Here is a 22,091-nt window from a genome sequence, read left to right as displayed (position 1 = left end):
ATTGATGAAAAGATGAGAGGAAAACTGGTCTGGGAGGCGGCCAAGAGACCTACAGCAACATTAAAGGAGCTGCAGGAATATCTGGCAAGTACTGGCTGTGTGGTACATGTGACAACAATCTCCCGTATTCTTCATATGTCTGGGCTATGGGGTAGAGTGGCAAGATGGAAGCCTTTTCTTACACAGAAAAACATCCATCCGGCTACATTTTGCAAAAACACATCTGAAGTCTCCCAAAAGCATGTGGGAAAATGTATTATGGTTTGATAAAACCAAGGTTTAACTTTTTTGCCCATAATTTCAAAAGATATGTTTGGCGCAAAGACAACACTGTACATCCCCAAAAGAACCATACCCACAGTGAAGCATGGTGGTGGCAGCATCATGCTTTTGGGCTGTTTTTCTTCAGCTGGAACTGGGGCCTTAGTCAAGGTAGAGGGAATTATGAACAGTTCCCAGTACCAGTCAATATTGGCACAAAACCTTCAGGCTTCTGCTAGAAAGCTAAACATGAAGAGGAACTTCATCTTTCAGCATGACAACGACCCAAAGCATACATCCAAATCAACAAAGGAATGGCTTCACCAGAAGAAGATTAAAGTTTTGAAATGGCCCAGCCAGAGCCCAGACCTGAATCCGATCGAAAATCTGTGGGGTGATCTGAAGAGGGCTGTGCACAGGGGATGCCCTTGCAATCTGACAGATTTGGAGTGTTTTTGCAAAGAAGAGTGGGTAAATATTGCCAAGTCAAAATGTGCCATGATGATAGACTCATACCCAAAATGATCAAAAGGTGCTTCAACAAGTATTAGTTTAGGGGTGTGCACACTTATGCAACCATATTATTTTAGAGTTGTACAATTTATAGATTACATTAAAGGTGGAGAAAGTTCTGAAATGATTTATCTTTGTCTCATTTTTTTACGTCACAGAAACCTGACATTTCAACAGAGGTGTGTAGACTATTTATATCCACTATAAGTATTGGATCAGCCTGCCAGAAAAAACAAAATCAGCTAAATAGTTCTATAAAAGTTATATCTTTTCCATCTATACTTACCCAAACTGTCTTTTTAATTTAACCTGAGAATGAGATAAAATACACTGTTAATACAGCCTGTGTAGTACTAGCAGAGCCCTCACTAACTGCAGTCCAGTAAATGGTCCAGGTTAGAGGTATCCCATTTGTAACAAGTTAGAGCAAAAAGATTTTGTACCTGAAAGAAAAGGATATTTGCTTTTATCACACAAGGCTTCTGGAGTAATTCAGTAAGAGCTGTGCACCTTCCTTTCTAGTTTGACATGTCCGTGCGGCTTCTAGTGCCGTTTAAAAAGCAGCATGTTTTTGGGCGTGGGTGCTTTAGAAGTCTGTGGTTAAGCTGTGAGTTCAACATGAATGCAACGTGAACTCAGGATTTCCTTTGAAGTTTGACACCAGAGATTTTCCCCGCCTACTGGGGGGGCTGAAGAAGAAGAAAAAAAACCTTTAAACTTCTCCAAGTACCATGTAGCTAGGAAGAAGTTTCAGAAGAAAATTGCCTGTGTTTGAAGAGTTAGTTTGAACGTGGATCATATTCCTTTAACCTAACCCTTTTTGTTTGAAAGAGTGTCTCGTGCATGAAGGGAACAACTGAACAGAAAGATTGCTGCTGCACTGAAAATGATATTAGGAGGAGGAGAGCTTTAAAGTGTACTTTGCATTATTTCTGGGTGTAAACTATGTGTGCACTATGGGGTTGATTTACTAAAACTGGAGAGTGCAAAATCTGGTACAGCACTGCATAGTAACCAGGCATAGAAAATCAGTTCCCAGGTTTTTTTTTTTTCAACATTTAACTGAACAAGCTGACGATAGAAGCTGATTGGCCACCAGGCACCGCTGCACTAGATTTTGCACTCTTCAGTTTTAGTAAATCAACCCCTAGGTGTAAATATTACCCCATTTCAGATGTATATAAATATATGCAAAATTGGTTTGAGCCACGGTATGATCTGTAATTTTCATAAGATGAAAAAAACTAAAATAGTTTGTATTTTTATCCTTGATGTGGCTTGTACAGAAAAAAACGCATTTAAAAAATGCAGTTCTATGAGCAGTAAAACTCCGCTTGAGGTATTAAAAAATGTATGCCAACACACTTTCATGCATGTTAGCTTGCATACGTTTTCTGTGCATTTTTTATGTGCAATGTGTTGTGAACAAGAGCTTAAAGCTTGCCATTTGCACCAATTAGGTAAGGAAGATGTTATTATTTGAGTCATATCTGTTCTCAGCGATTCTATCGGCCAGCTCTCTCCACATTTTCCGATCTTGTACTGCTTCTTTTAGTTGTTGCATGTTCTTACTGGTTTCAGCTTTTATAAACCATCATGCACTTTGGAGGCCTGTCTTCCTTTTGCCACTAACCAATCCAAGCATAATTGCCTCCCCCAGTGAATTTTGATCACATGACATGTCTGAAATAAGTTAGTTTTAGTTTTATTTTGCTATTCAGTGAAACAACTGATATTATATGCCCCAATATTTGCTTGTTTGTTATCTTGTTTGTTTCATTTGCTGTCCATGAAATGTGCAGGATCCATCTTCAGCACCTCAGCTCAGATGCATAATTTTTCCTCCTTTTTTCATAGTCCATCTTTCTATGGGAAACACAGAACAGAAATAGGACTGTTTCAAATCGACTGTAAAAAAAAGCCATAAAGAGTAAGGAATGGGCATTTAAAAATATTACAAAAAGAAGGAATGCTATAATCATTTGACAGTTACAAAGAATAAAACACATTTTGTATTATAATGGCGATAGTATTAGCATAGCCCCAAAAGAACCACAATGACTCACAACTGATATGGTCTAGAAACATTTAGACAACATTAAGGCGAATAAAGCACCTGGACCAGATGGCTTACACCCACGTGTCCTTAGAGAGTTGAACTCTGTTATTTCTAAGCCATTGTTTCTAATTTTTACATAATATTTATTGACTGGTTCAGTACCACTGGATTGGCGCAAGGCCTGTGTGGTGCCTATATTTCAAAAGGGATCAACATCTTTACCATATAACAGACCTGTTAGTTTACCTATTATAGCTGGGACCATACTTGAGAATTTGATAGAAAACAATATTATAGGCAATTTACAGCATTGATTCAGAAAAGACTGAAGCTGTCAAACTTTTCATATGGAGGAAATGGCTGTGGACATAGTATACTTGGACTTTGTATAAGCATTTGACACAGTTCCCCACACACAGCTAATGTGTAAGATGATACTTTAGGCTTAGAAATTTCAGCTTGTAAATGGATAGAAAACTGGCTAAAAGACCGTATTCAGAGAGTAGTACTTAAAGCGATTCTAAAGGTTAATTTTTTTTAAAAATAATAAACATGTCTATACTTACCTACTGTGTATAGTGGTTTTGCACAGAGCAACCTGGATCCTCCTCTTCTCGGGTCCCCGCAGGCTCTCCTGGCCCCTCCCTCCTGTCGGGTGCCCCCACAGCTTGCTATGGGGGCACCCACTGCTCTGTGTAGGCATTCACATATGGAGCCGTGGCTTGGTGCCACCCCCTCTCTCTGCTCATTGGCTGACTGGCTGTGATTGACAGCAGTGGGAGCCAATGTCTCCCGCTTGCTGTATCAGTCAATGAGGAAGCAGAGACCCGGAACAGCCGAGGCTGTCATTCATGTCGCTGATCACGATGAGGCTCAGGTAAGTATTGAGGGGGCTGGGGGCACTGCTGCACATAGAATGCATGAAGGTAAAAAAAACCTTCAGTCTTTACAACCACTTTAATGATTCATACTCGGAATGGTCTAAGGTTATTAGTGGTGTACCCCAAGGTACAACAAATTTTTAGATAATATAGGGTCTGAGATTAAAAGTAGCATATCTTTGTTTGCACATGACATCAAGCTATGCAGTGGAATTACAGGATGTCTCCAATATACAAACAGACTTTAATGCACTATTGGACTATGTGCAACTATGTAGCAAATGAAGTTTAAGGTTGGTAAATGTAAAGTTATGCACTTGGATGTCTAAAGTATTCCTGCATCGTATATTCTAGGGGAAGTACAACTGGGCTCAGTGATTGAGAAGGAGGTATAGACTGCAGAGAGAGAGGCATAACTAAGCATTGCAAAATCTGTACAAAGGATTCGTACAGTAAGTCCTCATCTAGAATATATAGTTCAGTTTGCAATAAGGGTATTGGACAACTGGAGAAATTTTTATCTGAACTGAATCTATTCTCTCTTGAGAAGAGACAATTAAGGGGAGAGCGCAGAGTTATTCACTATATAAAGGAAAAAAGGGCATGGTGTACTGGAGGGAAAGAATTTTAGCCTCAACATATGGGAAGGCTTCTTCATAGTAAGGCTGGTTTCACACTTGTGTGGTGCAGTATATCGCATGTGATTTGCACAGGAACCGCACCGCATTCCTGTGCAAATCACATGCAGATTGTATGCAATGCGATTGTAGCCATACATTTTGTATGGCTCAAAGGTGCAGGACCTTTTTTTTGGTCCGCACTAGAATCAGATCACATGGGTAATTCACACCCATGTGATCCAATTCTGCACATCGCACCGCACTTTGCGGACCAATTTCGGGGTGTTGGTAACTCAGCATACACACCCGCAGCGGTTTGCATGAACGGGGTGCAATTGGGATGCGGTGCGGTATTTGCACAGAAAACACTGCGAATTCCGCACCGCATCAGTGTGAACTCAGGCTAAGAGCTGTAAAAATGTGGAATAGACTCCCTTAGAAACTAATTCTGTCCAGCTTTTGATTGTTTTAGAAAAAGCTTGATGCATTTCTAAATGCACAGAATATAATTAGATATTGAAGGATATGTGACCCCTCACCTTGTAAAACAACCCATTCAGTTTAAAATAGAAATTATAAGTGATCACATACCCTCTGTTCTCAGCTGCATAAGGCCCCTTTCACACGGGTGTTCCGTATGTCCACTTACAGATGAAAAACACCCATGTACGGACTAGCAGATGCAATTGGATGATCATCTGTTTACATCCGTTAATGTCCGCAGCCGTTAATATCTATTTTTTTGAATGGAAGAAAACCCTATTTTTCTTCCATAAAAAAAAAAAGGAATGGACAAAAAATGTAAACAGACGAAAAACAGATGTAAATGGGCATACAGTCCATTTTTGCATTGGTAAAGGATATAAAAAATGGATGTAAACTGATGTAAAACGGATGTAAATGAATGCAAAACGGATGCAAACTGATGAAAAATGTGAACTAATTTTTCTTGGAAAAAACATGACTGAACTGATGAAAAAAACAGAACGTGTGAAAGAACCCTTAGGATCTAGAGGAGGAGAAACAGCAGCACACTGATCTTTCCAGTGAATGGCTTTCCAGGATTGGGGGGTGGGTTGGTATGGCCTTGTCAGCACAAGCCTGATCATTGGATTAGCTCCCGCCACAGTCAGAAAACTGACCACGCTGTACTCTCCTGCCTAGTATGGTCAGTTTTTAATAAGAAAGTAGAGAGACTGGCAGGAACACCAGGGATTTCACACAAAGGAAGCAATACAAAGAGAACAGGATACTTTTCATTCAAGTACATGGTACTGCAGGTACGTATCAGGAATATGAAATGTTTGGTTTATATAGTCTTTAACATAGATAGATAATGACACTAAATGCTATTGATCTATGGAATATCCAATTACCTTGGGGGATCAGGAACAAATTTTCCCCCCACTGGTGCAAAATTGGACCATGCTTTATAGGGGTTTTTTGCCTTTGAATCAACTGTGGGTATAAGGTTTTTTTTATAACTATTTGTTGAACTAGATGAATGTGTTTTTATCTCTAATCTATGTAACTACAGTTAGGTCCATATATATTTGAACACAGGCACAATTTTAGTTTTTCTTTCAGGTATTTACCAAAACATATTCAAGCTATAGTTATATGATGGATATGGGATGAAAGTGCACACTCTTAGGTTTAATTTGAGGGTATGTACATTCCAATTGGAGGAAGGGTTTAGGAATTACAGCTCTTAAGAGTAGCCACCCCCCCTTTTCAAGGGACCAAAAGTAATTGGACAATTGAATATAATCATAAATGAAATACTCATTTTTAATATTTTGTTGTGAATCCTTTACTAGCAATGACTGCCTGATGTCTGGAACCCATGGATATTACCAAAGACAGAGTTTCCTCCTTTCTGATGCTTTGCCAGGCTCTAACTGCAGCTGTCTTCAGTATACTGCAATATGGTTGAGGGTGCCACCTTCCAGCTTGAACAACTTGTAATTCCCTTGCTATGGTTGACTCCAGATGTTGTATCATTTTTAAGGACAATTTTACTAGCATGAGGAATGAGAGCAATTGTTTGAAAATTGGAGCAGTCTCTGGAGTCACCCTTTTTGGAATTGGGATAAACACAGATTTTTTGCAGTCCTGTGACCACGTGTTTGTTTCCCAGATTTTCTGGTCTCCCTGCAGAAATTCGACACACCCCCATCTTCATCAGAGCTAAAGGTTTCCAATAAGACCAACTCTTCCAAACATTGAACAAGGATCCTTCTCTTTAGTATGCTGCAGAAGACAGGCTTTTTTACTCAAGCTGTGGCTGTTTTCTAAAAAATTAATTATAAGACTTTGCACACCTTTTTGTTTGGTTGTGTTGGTCTCTCCTAGGCTGTCCCCAGTGGTGCCAGTGTAGTCCCTGCTATGGATGAGCAGAGCATGCCAGTCCTGGTGGTGTTGGTTACTCTGTAGTCCCTGGGGGTGGGCGGCCATAGCTGCACCCTAGGCAGCTTCCTAGTTTGCCTAGCGGTACTGCCGGTCCCACCCACACATTTGCTTCCTTGAATGCATTGACACATATTCAGTATGCCTTGTAAGTATGCAGTGCTGTGTCACCCATTTCACAGAGCCTGCTGTCTGAATTACAGTTATACATCTGCATATTCAGATGCACTGAAGAGGAGACATTGCAGGATGCACAGTCAGTGCAGGAAACACACCACATGTGACATCACTACCTTGAAAGTAGGAAGGTACCATGGGACATGTAGTCCTTAAAAATGTAAAGTTACAGCAAAGGAACAAGTAGATGAAAAGCAACAAAGTGTGCAGGAAATCCAGGAAGTTGTGAAAAGAGATAGCCAGCAGAAAAGCGGCACTCACAACAAAGGTTATATTGGATTGTTAAAAATACAATTTGAGTCTAAATCGAATACAGTTTGGCTATCTTAAGTCTTCTTTGAACCTGTGGCTTTTTAGAATTTTAGCAGTGGACCACATAAATCAAAGCGTCTGAAAAAACCCCCCAGTGTTAGACATGTTAAAACATGCTGATTGCTTTTTTTTTGACTAGTTCATTATTTTGGATGTATCTAGTGTATGTGTAAAAGTTATCTGGGTGGCTGCAAAGCCACCCAGTCACTGTTACTGTACTCATGGGTGCAGCCAGACCTCTTCTCAGTGACTCATGTGCTCCCCCTCTCCTCCTGGGACCACAACTAATTGCTTCAGAATGGTAAGCGGGAAGAGCTTGGAGAACTCAGAAGCACTCAGCTCTGAGCATTTATGATTTCAGAGTTGTCAAAATCCTGGCTAGAAAGCTGGGTGGTGCACAGTGGATCAAGCTCAATCTGTACCTGATCAGTTGGAGAAGAGGGAAGGGAAGACATGGGTGGTCTAATAGGCCCATAATGTCTTGAAAAATGCGAATCTATCTCCAACTGAATGCTATCACATAGAAGGTTTTTTGGCCTCCGTGAGACAGCAATAAGTATAAGTGCAAAAAAAGTGTTAAAAAATGAAAATATAGTAAAAAAAAAAAATTAAAAGCACCCCTGTGCATACACACACACATGAAAATGCAGATAGAGCGTAGACACGTATGCAAAGAATTCCACTACACGTGATATAATGCTGCATACACCAGAGAGAAAAAAATATTTCTAGGCTTCTCATTTATGGTTAACTCCAAACTGAAGAGTTGTAATGGCATTTAAAGCATCACCTATTGATTATTTTAGGTACTGTAAATACAGTCTATTTTTAATATATTACATAATTGCTATCTGTTTACTCAAAACTACCACATCTTTGATTTTGTACCAAAAATGGGGATTAAATTGTGTTTGTGTGAACTAAAATTAATTAAAATTTTTTTCCCAGAAAATATAGATATGAATAACAGTTGTGCCATAATCGTGCAGTGTAAAACAATTGCAACTGCCATTTTCTTTTCTACAAAACCTCTATGTTCAGAAAATATATAGTGTTCTGGGGGTAGGGGTGGCTACAGCTGTTGATCACTAGGTCCCGGACGGAAATGCCCAGCCGGCACTCGCCGATTGCTGAATAACACTGATGGGTGGGGGGGAAGGTCTGTATGTAAACACTATATTGTATTGTACATTTATATTGATACAAAGCAGCTTGCTTACACAGTAAAACACAGCACACAGTAAAACACTCACAGCACAAAGTTAACCCTTTGCTTGCCCAGATGTTAACTCCTTCCTGCCCATTGTCAGTACAGTGTCAGTGCTTTTTTATTAGCACTGATCACTGTATTAGTGTCAGTGGGGATGACAGTGACAGTTAGTAGGTCCCCCTCCAGTGTCAGAATGCCCGCCATAGTCCCACAGTCGCTGATCGCCGCCATTACTAGTTTTAGAGAAAAAAAAACAGTCCTCCTCCCTGTCAGCTTGGGCACACTGCTGTAGATGGCTGTGCACAACACAGCCATCCAGAGCAGTGTGATTAAAGTGAAGCATACTGACACAGCCCCATAGTAAAACACTCCCTGCACACAGTTAACCCTTTGATCGCCCCTTATGTTAACCCCTTCCTGCCCAGTGCCATTAGTACAGTGTCAGTGCTACTTTTTAGCACTGATCACTGTATTGGTGTCACTGGGGATGTCAGTGACACCAAGTCAGTTCCCCCGTGTCAGAATGTCCTCTGCAGTCCCGCTATAAGTCGCTGATCGCCACCATTACTAGTAAAAATAAGAAAAAATCCAGTATATATCCGGTATATATACCGTCATTTTTAAACGCTATAACTTTCACGTAAACCAATTAATTTACAGGTATTGGAATTTTTGTTAGCAAAAACATTTAGCATAATACATTTTGGCCTACATTTATGACAAAATTTTATTTTTACATTTTTTTACTGGATATGTTTTATAGCAAAAAGTAAAATATATTCTTTTTTTTCAAAATTTGTTGGTTTATAGCGCAAAAAAAAACAAAACGTAGAGGTGATCAAATACCACCGAAAGAAAGGACATAAATTTCATTTGGGTGCAGCATTGCATGACCACGCAATTGTCAGTTAAAGTAATGCAGTGTCGTATTACAGATAATGGCATGGTCAGGAAGGGGGATAAATCCTCAGGAGGGAAAATGGTTAAACCCAAAAGCAAACATTTATTAAATTAAATTGCAGCTTACCAATTCTTAGATGTGATGGCTGCATTTGTTTTCTATGTGAGGCTTTCTTTCCCTTATTTTCAGCTGGTGATCCAGCCAGTAGGTCTTTTTTTTTCAGAAAAACAATCTCTCTTGCGAATGTAGCAGTTAGTGATGAGACAAACCATTTGCTACTAACAGGGGTGCTTACAATGATCAGCCCTTATTTATTTATGTGAAACCTTTATCCCAAAAGGAAAAAAACTGTTGCTGTAACTGGTTATAAAGTGTGAGCTGGAGTTTGGCTTCAATTTGTTAGTGTATCTAAATCCAATAACACATCTAACATACCACTCTCCCAGACTGACAATGCTGCTGTCCTAAGGTTCCTCCTGTGCTCCTTCATCAAGGGTGCTGACACTCTTAATGCAAGATGTGTTACTGGCCAGATCACCAGGTGAAGAGAAAAGGAAAAAAGCCTAAAAATGAAAACGAATGCAGCCACCACATCTAATGATTGGTAAGCTGCAATTTATTACATCTTTGGTTTTGGGTTTAATCACGCTTACGTAATGCTGTAGCCAAAAATGCTGATTTCAACATGTGTGTGAAAAATAAAAATATTGCTGTAAAGAGGAAATGGTTTTCTGGAAAAAGTAGGAATATTTTGATGTATTTGGTAAGTGCATACAGTGCTTTTTAAATGTTATGATATACAGTATGTGAGCATGTGTTAACAGTATATAGTTTGTTACTGTTTATACTATCGCTCTCATTAAATCAGAGGTGCCAAATTGTAGTCAAACTGCTCATCCATATTCCTTACCTGTAGCTATTGGTCATTCTATGCTTTTCTGTTCTGGTGAGATAAGATTTGGACCCATGGGTGTTTGGTGCAACAGGGTAGATAGTGAGGCTGATTTACAAAAGGAGCTGAGAATTTTCACTCAATAAAATGAATGAAAATTCGCTCAAATATCTACATGTCAAAAGCCCATTCCTGTTTATTTTTTCAGCTGCATGCTTTCAAAGTGAAAAGTGAGCAGATTTTTGAGTGAAGATTCTAAATGTGAAAATGCTTGGGTATATGCTGTTGGCAACTGGTGACTTTACCCAAAGAGAAACTCCTTTCTAAAAAAAAAATGTACCGTCAAACTAATTTGTAATGTAGAATTGTCCTTGTCCTGCTAATGCATTCAATGTGTTTTTGGAGTTTTAATTGGAGTTGTCCTTTAAAAAAGATGGCCTTTCCTTTTTGTAGTTTAGGAAAAATAAACAAAACACCTTTTGCAAATAGATCTTCTTGCTTGTCTCCTTTTGTTTTTGCAAATGCGGTGAGTTAGAGAAACATTTCATATCCACCATGTGGCTTTATAGTCATATGAAAGGTACACTTTAAGAGGACAGACAAGGACATGCAGTGATTTGCATAACATTTGCATCTCCTTGTAGATCAGAGTCAAAAAGGCTGGATTACAATGATAGCGCTGAAAGTCTACAGAGCCCTAGCTTTAAAATCTGTATTCTCTTTTAAACTGTAGCTTAACTTATTCTGTTCTGAGATGACTAGGGCACATCCTATCATCAGGATATAAAAAACGTACAAATGGATTCTGCATAAATGCGTCAGAGAAATAATGTAACTGCATTCAAGGTCCAGTCAGTGCAAAACTGATATGAAGTTTGCCAGCATCCTGATCCACTTATTTACTTTTTATGTTTGTGGAAAGTTATGGTAAGCTCCAGACATCTGTACAACCCAACATGAGGTAGTCTTATACTCCATGTTGTTCTTTCTTTTTATTTACAGCACAACTCTGGGAAAAGTAAAATTCCTCCCTTACAGTGGGGCTGCACCTGCACTGCAAGGGTTAAATGCTTATTTCTTTTAGGGGATGGGAAAACAATTTTTGTTACCCAATTTTTTCGCTCCGCCGATAGGCAGTGATTCCCTGCACTCCGGCACCAGACTCTCACTCTGCGTTTCCACATCCAACGCAGGTTTATGGGTTATGGAGTTCAGCTTTAACATCATGCGAAATAAGCAAGTAGGACTGAGTCTCCTTCTACAGCAGCAAGATTTAAAGTAAACCTGTGCTTTCTCTCTCTAAAGTCAGACTCATGATGTGTTCTCTTCATCTTTTCTTTGTTCCATTCTCTGTTGGAAATGAAAATAAATAACCATCACTTTGGGTTTGGGGACCATGTGAATCACACTTCTTCTCTCACGTGACAGTTATAAGGCTTGCTGATTGGCCCATCATTGTCACATGGGGTCAGAGGTCAGAGGCCTTCAATGGCATAGCACAGGTTCACTTTAAAACAAACCTGCCATCAAACACTTTTTGGACAATAGTGACATACCTCCCATTCAAGTAGCTTTCCTACAAAAAGCCATCCATTATACCCTCACACATAATTACTTCTCCTTTCAAGGGAACTTCTACAGACAAATTAGAGGCACGGCTATGGGAGCTAGATTTGCCCCTAGCTATGCAAACCTCTTCATGGGGTATTGGGAGGAGGAATCAATATGGAACAACAACCCATATCGGGGCAATCTGGCCCTGTACGCCAGATATATAGACGCTATCTTAATCATCTGGCAAGGGTCAGACGAGGATCTGGATGGGTTTCTTGCACACTGCCAAAATAACCCCTTTGGAATCGGCTTCACACATGTGGTGGATGCCAACAGTCTGGTATTCCTAGATCTTGAACTACGGACAGACTCTGATGGCAACATCTGCTCTAAAACGCATTTTAAGCCTAGCGCAGGCAATTCCTACTTGCACGCTAGTAGCCATCACCACCCCAAATGGATCCGTAATGTCCCTTTTGGTCAGTACTGCAGGTTAAGGAGAACATGCACCACCAGAGGTGATTATGAGGAACAGAGCGCTATCTTGAGGACCAAGTTCCTTGAAAAAGGCTACAGTGAGGTCCACATCGAGGAAGCATACCAGAAGTATTGGGGCCAATATGAAGAGAGTCCACTGCATATACCACACACAGCTGCCAAAAAAGCCACTAAAGACCCCAACAATAGATTTCATAACCAGGTCAGGTTTTGCACCAGGTTCAATACTAAAGCCTTCGACATACAGCGAAGCATCCAAAAGCATTGGAAAATTCTTAAGCAGGACCCAGTTCTTGGTCAGAGCCTTGCCCCCAGACCCGAAATTGTGTTCAGGAAACCTAGGGATCTCAGGAGTCACATAGCACCCAGTAGAATTAAGAAGCCTCTTGCTGGTGCCAGTAATACGGTCAATCCTTGGTCTGCCCTGTTTGATCAAAGGGGCAGTTTCAAATGCGGTGTGAGCAATTGTGGAACCTGCAAATACATGTGCCACAGAAAGAAAGAGGTGGCTGCCACCAATGGCCGTACATATAAGATTAAGCAGTTCATCAACTGTGGTACTTCTTTTGTGATCTATGGGCTCATCTGTCCCTGTGGCCTGCTATATGTTGGCCGAACCATGCGCCCTGTGAGGGTCAGGTTTGGCGAACACAAATGTAACATCATTAATTACAAGGAGAGCAATAAAGGCAAAAACAAATATTCCGTACCACGGCACTTTCAGGAGGCACACAGTGGTGATCCATCAGGCATGAAAGTATTTGGGATTGAATCCATCACAGGAGATTCAGATGGTGGAAGAAAATTCCAAAGACTATGTAAGAGGGAGACCTATTGGATCTTCACTCTGGGTTCCCTCTCACCCACTGGGCTTAATGAAGATCTTGAGATACATGGGGTCATCCACTGACTCCCCGTTATGCATAGGTACCTTCTGCTGAGCTGCACATGTTCCCTAGAGTCCTACTCTCATCCTTTTTGTCTCTCTCCCAAACCCCCTCCCCTTTTTTTTTTCTCTCTCCCCCCCTCTTTAGTGCTAGTTTCATCATTTCCCTTGTAACCTATAGTGGGTACACCATCCACTACAGATGTATGCTTTAGATATATTCATTTTCATCAGCTATGATTACTATAGTATCATCAGTATAGCTACCATTACCCTGCATCCTTACACATTAGGTTGCTCACTTCATATTTATTGTGTCACCCTTAGGCGCTTGCGTATGACCGCATTCCCATGCGCTTGTGTCTATGGGTCATTCATTGGTCACCCATTTTTTCATTCAGTTTTCATATGTGTGTGTGGGTTTATGTGTGTATGTATAGACATGTTTTTTACTAAAAAGCAGTTGCTCATGTGGACGTGTTACACACACACATGTGCGCACGCATGTTGTCCAGTGAGCTCTCTTCGAGCACTGCTTTCTCATCCTGCAAGTGCTTGTTCCATAACGCCTTTGACATTTTTATATAATTCCTATATATAACACACATACACATCTTTTATACATTTTTTATATAATTATTAATTTTTATAATTTTTTTTTTTTTCTCTTTAATTTCCTATATATTTATATTTCTTATGTTTCCATGTCTGTGCATGCACGCATATACCATACACTATACCAATTTTACTAGATATTATACTATAGTGTAACAATACTTATTTAATTTTATTTTATTTAAACTTTGTGAACCATATTAAGAAGTTTTTTGTAACGTTTTATATCAACATTTCTGTTTTACTAGTGATTTATCTCCTTTGTTCTTGTATATAGTATCGCATATGCATATCCATCCATGGTGCACTACATTGCCACACATGCCTATGTTTCATCATATGACTATACTAGAATGATAAGCACACACCCTGTAGGCTGCATCTCTATGAATTAATAAGTGTCTCTGCTGGGTTTCAGATCTACTCTCTATATTAAATCCATGTCCCATGGTTGTCTATGGCAAGCAGAGCACTAGGCAGCTTTGTAGCGTTGCTCATCCATCCATCCATTTATTTAAAGGCGAGCAGTGCAGTGCATCACCAGGGAAGGATTTTTATTTATTTTTTATATATTTGTGTACCTTTCCATTTATTTATTTTTCACTATGCACACTTCTTATGGTTCATATGATTTTATGATTGTCACTGGTTTCAATGTTTTTATTTGTACGCATGTGTATATATATATATATGTATGTGTATATATATGTGTGTATATATTTTTATAGACCTTTCGTGTTTCCTTACACTATGTCGATTGCCCCTGTGACTCCTCCACCTGCACAGGGGAGTGTCCAGGATGGCCCATGTGACCTTTGGTTTAACTAGTAGTGAGCATATAAAAGAGGGAGCAGACATTTGGTCAGTTGGCTCTGAGGAAGAGGCAAGTCCTGGAAACGCGTCAGCCTTTTGGATGTCTAAACTCCCTATTGCGGACTGTTACTCAGCGCGGTGTTGACCCAGCTGTTCTTTTATGATGTGCCTTGACTATATTGTCGTTTGTGAGTACAACACCTACTCAATACTTTTGAGTGACTGACCTTGAACAAGCATGCAGATTAGTCGTCACTTAGACTTTACTTGTTGACTGCTCGTTCTGTGTTAATAAGGTCAGGTTTACATTGATGCGCTGCGGTTTGGCCACAACACAGGTATGTGTGTGGCTTTCATGAGTTTTACCCACATTTTACTGCATCAAAGATACAGCATGCAAAACGTTTGGTGCACTTTTAGAAAACGCAGCATGCGTAACCAAATGTCTACCCTGGCTAAAAATGTGGGTACAGTGCTCTAAATCCATGCTTTTAGTCGCACTGTGGCCAAATCACATCGCAGCACAGCAGTGTGAACCTTTGGCCTAACTCAGCAAATGTTTAAAGCCAGTGAAGCTTAGGTAAGTAGCATTTTCAAAAGAAGTTCATCAATGCAACTCCCCTATTCCTCTCAGTACATGTTTCCTTTTAAGCTTTCTATAGACATCTAAAAAAAGTAGGTTATAATCCCAACATTTGACATATACAGTACTGCCGATTTCACTGCAGCAGAAGTTAAAATGCATGTAACACTTAAATAAATCTTTCAGTATGTTTGGCATCATGCCTCACTGCTACCAACTTCCTTTTTTTGGAAAGCTGTTGCAGAGTTTCTTACTTGGATACTGCCAGTGACAGCACTTCCTGTTTGAGGCTGACAACACTTAGCATTTAGCAGAGTTGGAAAGCTGCTGTGAAAGCTGTTGCTCTACCTATCAAGTCTGAGCATACCCCTGCAGACCGGATATCGTATGTACTCTCCAGCGCCTCAGGATATGCACAGCCAAAAGGGAAGCCAAGGGTACCAGGACAGCGACAACCAAAGGAAATGTTCCAGGGGTGCAGCCCTCCTCAGACGGGGAAGTCAGCCACTGGATATAGAGAAAACAGGTGGCGCACACACCTAGTGCATTATCCAAGGTTTATTGTAGGAATGAAATAATAAAATAATAAAAACATACTCACAGACGAAGCATGTATCTAAAAAGCATAGAAAAATGACAATGGCCACAACGGCGGGCAAGGTGTTCTGTCAGTGTGGTCCAAACCTGACGCGTTTCGGGGACGAATCCCTTTCCTCAGAGCTGATGACCAACCTCTGATGCTGATGTATGATGTATGGACAGAAAGAGCCTCACTGTTGATGCCTGCTCAGGCAAGGGAAAGGGATTCGTCCCCAAAACGCGTCAGCATTTGAACGCACTGACAGTGAGAACACCTTGCCCGCCGTTGTGGCCATTGTCATTTTTCTATGCTTTTTAGATACATGCTTCATCTGTGAGTATGTTTTTATTATTTTATTATTTCATTCCTACAATAAACCTTGGATAATGCACTAGGTGTGTGCGCCACCTGTTTTCTCTCTATACCCCTGCAGACCTCTGAGGCAGCTCAAAGGCCAACTGAACAACATTGCACTGCAGTCTGACAACACCAACTGCTAATTGTGTGGCAACAGCTTAGCATTGTCAGCCTGAAACAGAAAATTGTGTGTTACTGATAAACTCTCCAGGTAGGAAACTTTGGAATAGGTTTAAAAAAAATTATTCACTTAAGAAAACTGCATATGGTGAGTCATGATGCCAAACTGAACAAATAGACTCTGGGTTTACATAGTCTTAAATGAGTGCCTCAGGTCATTGGAGGTATTTGCTGCCTCTTAGTGAAATTTGTCCTAATGTCCAACTCTAGCCTCACCTGATCGTTTTCTCTTGGATGCCTTAGATTGTACACTCCTTGAGGGTTAGGGACTGATGTGAATGTACAATATATATATGTAAAGCGTTGCGTAAATTGATGGCGCTATATAAGCACCTGAAATAAATAAATAAATAATGTCTGCTGCTGTCCAGTTAACAACTCTTTATCTTCTATTTCACCTCGCCTCCTAGCTGTGAACCTTCACATCACTGTAAACCTCTGATGCAGCCAGCTAACTTCCAGGCAGTTTTCTAGAGATGAGCGAATTATTCAAAAATTCGATTCGGCTGATTCGCCGAATTTGAGGAAGAAATTCGATTCGATGCGAATTAATTCGCTACGAATTTAACTTATTAAAAGGGTTTCTAGGCTTCAGAGAGCCTTTAAATTAGTGCAGAACACTGTACCTTTAATTTAAATGCCCTTGGAGATGAGGAAGGACAAGGAGAAGGAGAAGGAGAAGGATGAGAAGAAGGAGAAGGATGAGAAGAAGGAGAAGGAGAAGGATGAGAAGAAGGATGAGAAGAAGGAGAAGGATGAGAAGAAGGAGAAGGAGAAGGATGAGAAGTAGGAGAAGGATGAGAAGAAGGAGAAGGAGAAGGATGAGAAGAAGGAGAAGGAGAAGGATGAGAAGATGGAGAAGGAGAAGGATGAGAAGAAGGAGAAGGAGGAGAAGGAGAAGGATGAGAAGAAGGAGAAGGATGAGAAGAAGGAGAAGGATGAGAAGAAGGATGAGAAGAAGGATGAGAAGAAGGAGAAGGATGAGAAGAAAGATGAGAAGAAGGAGAAGGATGAGAAGAAGGATGAGAAGAAGGAGAAGGATGAGAAGAAGAAGGATGAGAAGAAGAAGAAGGATGAGAAGAAGGAGAAGGATGAGAAGAAGGAGAAGGATGAGAAGAAGGATGAGAAGAAGGAGAAGGATGAGAAGAAGGATGAGAAGAAGGAGAAGGATGAGAAGAAGGAGAAGGAGAAGGATGAGAAGAAGGAGAAGGATGAGAAGATGGAGAAGGATGAGAAGAAGGAGAAGGAGAAGGATGAGAAGAAGGTGTTTCAACCGCTGTATGGAGGGAATGTCACAGAACTGTCAGAAATAGCGGAGCTCTGCAGATACACTTAGCGGAGCTCTGCAGATACACTTTTTGCCGGCTTGGAATTCTTCTTATTTTCATCCTACTTCTTCTTCTTCTTCTTCATCCTCATCCTCTTCTTCTTCTTCTGAGGATGAGGATGAGGATGAAGAAGAAGAAGAAGTAGGATGAAAATAAGAAGAATTCCAAGCCGGCAAAAAGTGTATCTGCAGAGCTCCTCTATTCTGCAGATACACTTAGAGGAGCTCTGCAGATACACTTTTTGCCGGCTTGGAATTCTTCTTATTTTCATCCTACTTCTTCTTCTTCTTTTTCATCCTCATCCTCAGAAGAAGAAGAAGAGGATGAGTAAGTTCAGGTATGATCCATTACCAGGACCTGTATCCAGATTCTACGTTACCATGTGATGATTTGTTTGAGAATGTATCTTCTTCGTAGCTGGCATTAGGCCATGAAAATAGGTTTTGCAGTGGTCAGGAATTGTTTGCTAATCAGAAGTTAGGTCCAGTAAAGATAGTGCTGTAAATCTGAAAGCAGATCTTTATGTGCAGTGAGAAATTAGCGAATGAACATATCTTGACATTTGCTCTAAGAGTGAGTTTATGAGTCAGTGCTCCTCTTGGAGTTCCAGCCCACAGACTGCTGCCTACATAGACTGCAAAATGAAAAGTAGAGTGGTGTAAACAACAATTCTACAGCTGCACAAAATAATGAAATAATTTTCATATACTGTTCTGTTTTGTCAGCCACAAATGTGAGGAGTACCATTGCACAAATTCAGAATTATAATGAGCACAGAATTTAGTTATAAACTAGGGTCACACTAAAGGTTTATAAGCCTGTGGACTACCAATCCCATCATAAAAGAGAATGTCCCCCACAAAGCACTGCCAGCCTGACAGAATCAGAACATTATCATTTGCCCTAGACCTTGACACTGACATAAAACAGAGATCATCATCTCTTTTAGGATTTGTATGATTTTCAGCAAATAAGTAAATAAAACTACAATTAAAAAAAAAAAAATCTATCTATCTATCTATACAGTGAAGGAAATAAGTATTTGATCCCCTGCTGATTTTGAATGTTTACCCACTCACAAAGAAATGATCAGTCTAAAAATCGAATGGTAGGTGTATTGTAACACTAAGAGACAGAATAGCAACAAAAAATTCAAAAGAATGAGGTAAATAGGTATTTGATCCCCTATCATTCAACAGGATTTCTGGCTACCGGGTATCTTTCATGGTAACAAGCTGAGATTAGAAGCAGTCTCTTAAAGGGAGTGCTGCTAATCTCATTTTGTTACCTGTATAAAAGACACCTGTCCACAGGAGCAATCAAACAATCAGATTCCAAACTCCCCACCATGGCAAAGACCAAAGAGCTGTCCAAGGATGTCAGGGACAAGATTGTAGAACTACACAAGGCGGGACTGGGCTACCAAACTATCACCAAACAGCTTGGTGAGAAGGTGACAACAGTTGGTGCAATCATTTGCAAATGGAAGAAACACAAAACAACAGTCAGTCTCCCTAGGTCTGGTGCACCATGCAAGATCTCACCTCGTGGAGTGTCAATGATCATGAGAACAGTGAGGAATCATCCCAGAACTACACGTGAGGATCTTGTCAATGAACTCCAGGCAGCTGGGACCACAGTCACCAAGAAAACAATTGGTAACACACTATGCCGATAAGGATTGAAATCCTGCAGTGCCGCAAGGTCGCTCTGCTCAAGAAAGCACATGTCCAGGCCCGTCTGAAGTTTGCCACTGAACATCTGAATGATGCAGAGGAGGACTGGTTGAAAGTGTTGTGGTCAGATGAGATCAAAATCGAGCTCTTTCGTATCAACTCAACTCGCCGTGTTTGGAGGATGAGGGATGCTACCTATAACCCCAAGAACACCATCCCAACTGGCAAACATGGTGATGGAAACATTCTGCTTTGGGGGTGTTTTTCTGCTAAGGGGACAGGACAACTGCACCGCATCAAAGGAAATGATGGACGGGGCAATGTACTGTCAAATCTTGGGTGAGAACCTTCTTCCCTCAGCCAGGGCATTGAAAATGGGTCGTGGATGGGTGTTCCAGCATGACAATGACCCATAACACACGGCCAAGGCAACAAAGGAGCGGCTCAAGAAGAAGCATAATAAGGTCCTGGAGTGGCCTAGCCAGTCTTCAGACCTTAATCTGATTGAAAATCTGTGGAGGGAGCTGAAATTCGAGTTGCCAAATATCAGCCACCAAACCAGCGGCAGACTGACAACTCATGGGGCCCCCGGACAATAGGGAATCATGGGGCCCCTGTGTCCTTGCCTAAACTCAAAAAGGCCTATGAAAAATGTACCAGGGGCATCTTATGGGGCCCCCTACTGACCCCGGGCAGTGCCCGAATTTCAAATGGTCAGTCCGCCCCTGCACCAAACCTTAATGGCTTGGAGAGGATCTGCCTCATGAACATGCAAATCAGTGTATAATTTGTTAGAAATACATTTCTTTTGAATTTTTTTGTTGAATTTTTTGTTGATACTTATTTTCTTCAATATATATATATATATATATATATTTCTCAAGACAGTTGCTTAAGACCTGTAGTTAAACTTCACTAGGTGAAAGCTGAAATTAGCCTCGCAGTGGTGCTCTACAAACCTTTTGGAAACTGAAAATTTTCATGTAAGTTTTGATGCTTTTTGATGTTTTGTGCATTTAGCTTTTTTGACAAGCAACTGTTTAGCTGTGACAGTCTGAGAAGACAGAATGGCCACATACAGATTCTTTTTTTAATATTGTTTCATATGTACCTGGCTGTTCCAGGCAGGGGTACCCCAGTAGCAATCAACATTTTACACAGAGCATGATGCTGCTCTTCTGAAATTATGTTTAGCTATTGATACAATGCCAGTCTAAATGCAATTTTCTGTGGAGAGCTTCTTTTTGTTAACATTCTTTTGAAAAGAAAAACTGTATTTCCTACTGTAAAATGAAACACAGATACCTTTATTTCAGATATTGGTTTAGAGTACAGTTGCATTGCAGTATAAATGCATTTGTTAAATTGCACATAAATGTAATTGTTATTGAAATTGCATCCCAGAAGTTAGCAAGTTTTTACTGAAACACTTGTAATAAGCTGTTAGGAGGAGAAGAGCTTTAAGCACGATCTACCTGTGCATCAGTGTTCCATCCGTGCCCTGTTGTGTTTGAGGTTTCTGATTGGTTGGAGTTTCCATAGCAACCGAAGGTCCTGGGGGGAGCTAAGGACAGCTATTGGTTAGCATAGCTGACTGCATTGACAGATTCCAACCTGTGTCCCTCTGGATCAACCAGGAACTTGAGCAGAAAGCATGTGAAAGAGGAAAATACAATGAGCAGTGGATTAAGCTTCAGCGAAAGTAAAATATGAAGCCACATTTGTTTCATCTGTACAAATACAAAGAAAGAAAGTACTCTGAAATGATTTTAGGTTGCATATATCTTGTTTTCTCTAACAGCTATGGTATATGGCACTTTACAGTTCCAGAATAAAATTCAAATCAAAAGGAATTAAGAATAATCTTTTCTTTTTATTGATAGATCTTATAAAAAAAACAAAATGGCAGAAATGGTATTATTTTTATTTTATCAAAACAGTGTAAAGATTCCATGGTGTCAACACATTCTTCAGTGTAGTTCACAGGGAGAAGGATATTCATAGTCTATAACAATGACATTACAACATATACAGATATGAGAATGCAGGGGAAAGGAGGTTACACTACAGCATCAGCTTCTTTAAGTATTTATTATACTCAAACAATATACATTAGCCAACACGGCCGGATCTAGCCTGTCTGATATAGGGGGTGCAGTAAAAAATGTCAGAGGGGCAAAGGATAGGAGGTCAGCAGGGCAGTACACAAAAACAGGAATCAGTAGCGGAGCGTACTGGGGATCAGCAGGGCAGAGGACAGGAATCAGCAAAGCAAAGGGCAGGGATCAGCAGTTTGTAGGGCAGTGTACAGGGGGTCAGCAGGGCAGAAGTTGGGCGCTCAGCAGGGTGGAGGACGGGCAGGGGCGGACTGACCATTTGGAAACTTGGGCACTGCCCGAGGGCCCGGGGTCAGTAGGGGGCCCCATGAGATGCCCATGGTACCTTTTTCATAGGCTTTTTTGAGTTTGGGCAAGGACACAGGGGCCCCATGAGTTCTCAGTCCGCCCCTGGACAGGGGTCAGTATGGTAGTGTATTGCAGGGGTAAGCAGTTTGTAGGCTAGTTTCCAGGAGGTCAGCAGGACAGAGGACGGTCAGTCAGCAGGGGAGTGTACAGGAGTCAGTAGTGCACAGGACATATAATATGTTTTTAAAGGTGAACTTAGCATGTGAACAGTATAAACAATATGTAAACACTGACAATATTAACAATACTCATAGCACGTAATCGGACTGGCTTTACAATTAAAAAGTCAAAACAGGTCGACAAATTGTGAGCAAGACTGGG

The 22,091-nt window shown here is 40.6% G+C and overlaps 1 long non-coding RNA gene across 1 annotated transcript in view; it reads right to left on the bottom strand.

Annotated features, from left to right (window-relative positions):
* Nucleotides 1–2,504: 2,504 nt before the first annotated feature.
* Nucleotides 2,505–22,091, bottom strand: part of LOC149469525 (uncharacterized) — a 154,954-nt gene continuing 135,367 nt past the window's right edge. Inside the window, exons 2-3 of the long non-coding RNA XR_016311569.1 lie at nucleotides 20,781–20,869; nucleotides 2,505–2,640 (exon numbers count right to left, since the gene is read on the bottom strand). This is a non-coding gene — a long non-coding RNA (uncharacterized LOC149469525). The remainder of the gene's footprint in view (nucleotides 2,641–20,780; nucleotides 20,870–22,091) is intronic.

This window comes from Staurois parvus, unplaced genomic scaffold (genome assembly GCF_062004578.1).
Source record: "Staurois parvus isolate SC_StPar_1 unplaced genomic scaffold, SC_StPar_1.0 ptg000068l, whole genome shotgun sequence".
Taxonomy (NCBI): domain Eukaryota; kingdom Metazoa; phylum Chordata; class Amphibia; order Anura; family Ranidae; genus Staurois; species Staurois parvus.
The sequence above is the reverse complement of the archived record's forward strand: the minus strand, read 5'-3'. Positions and strand labels throughout refer to the sequence as shown.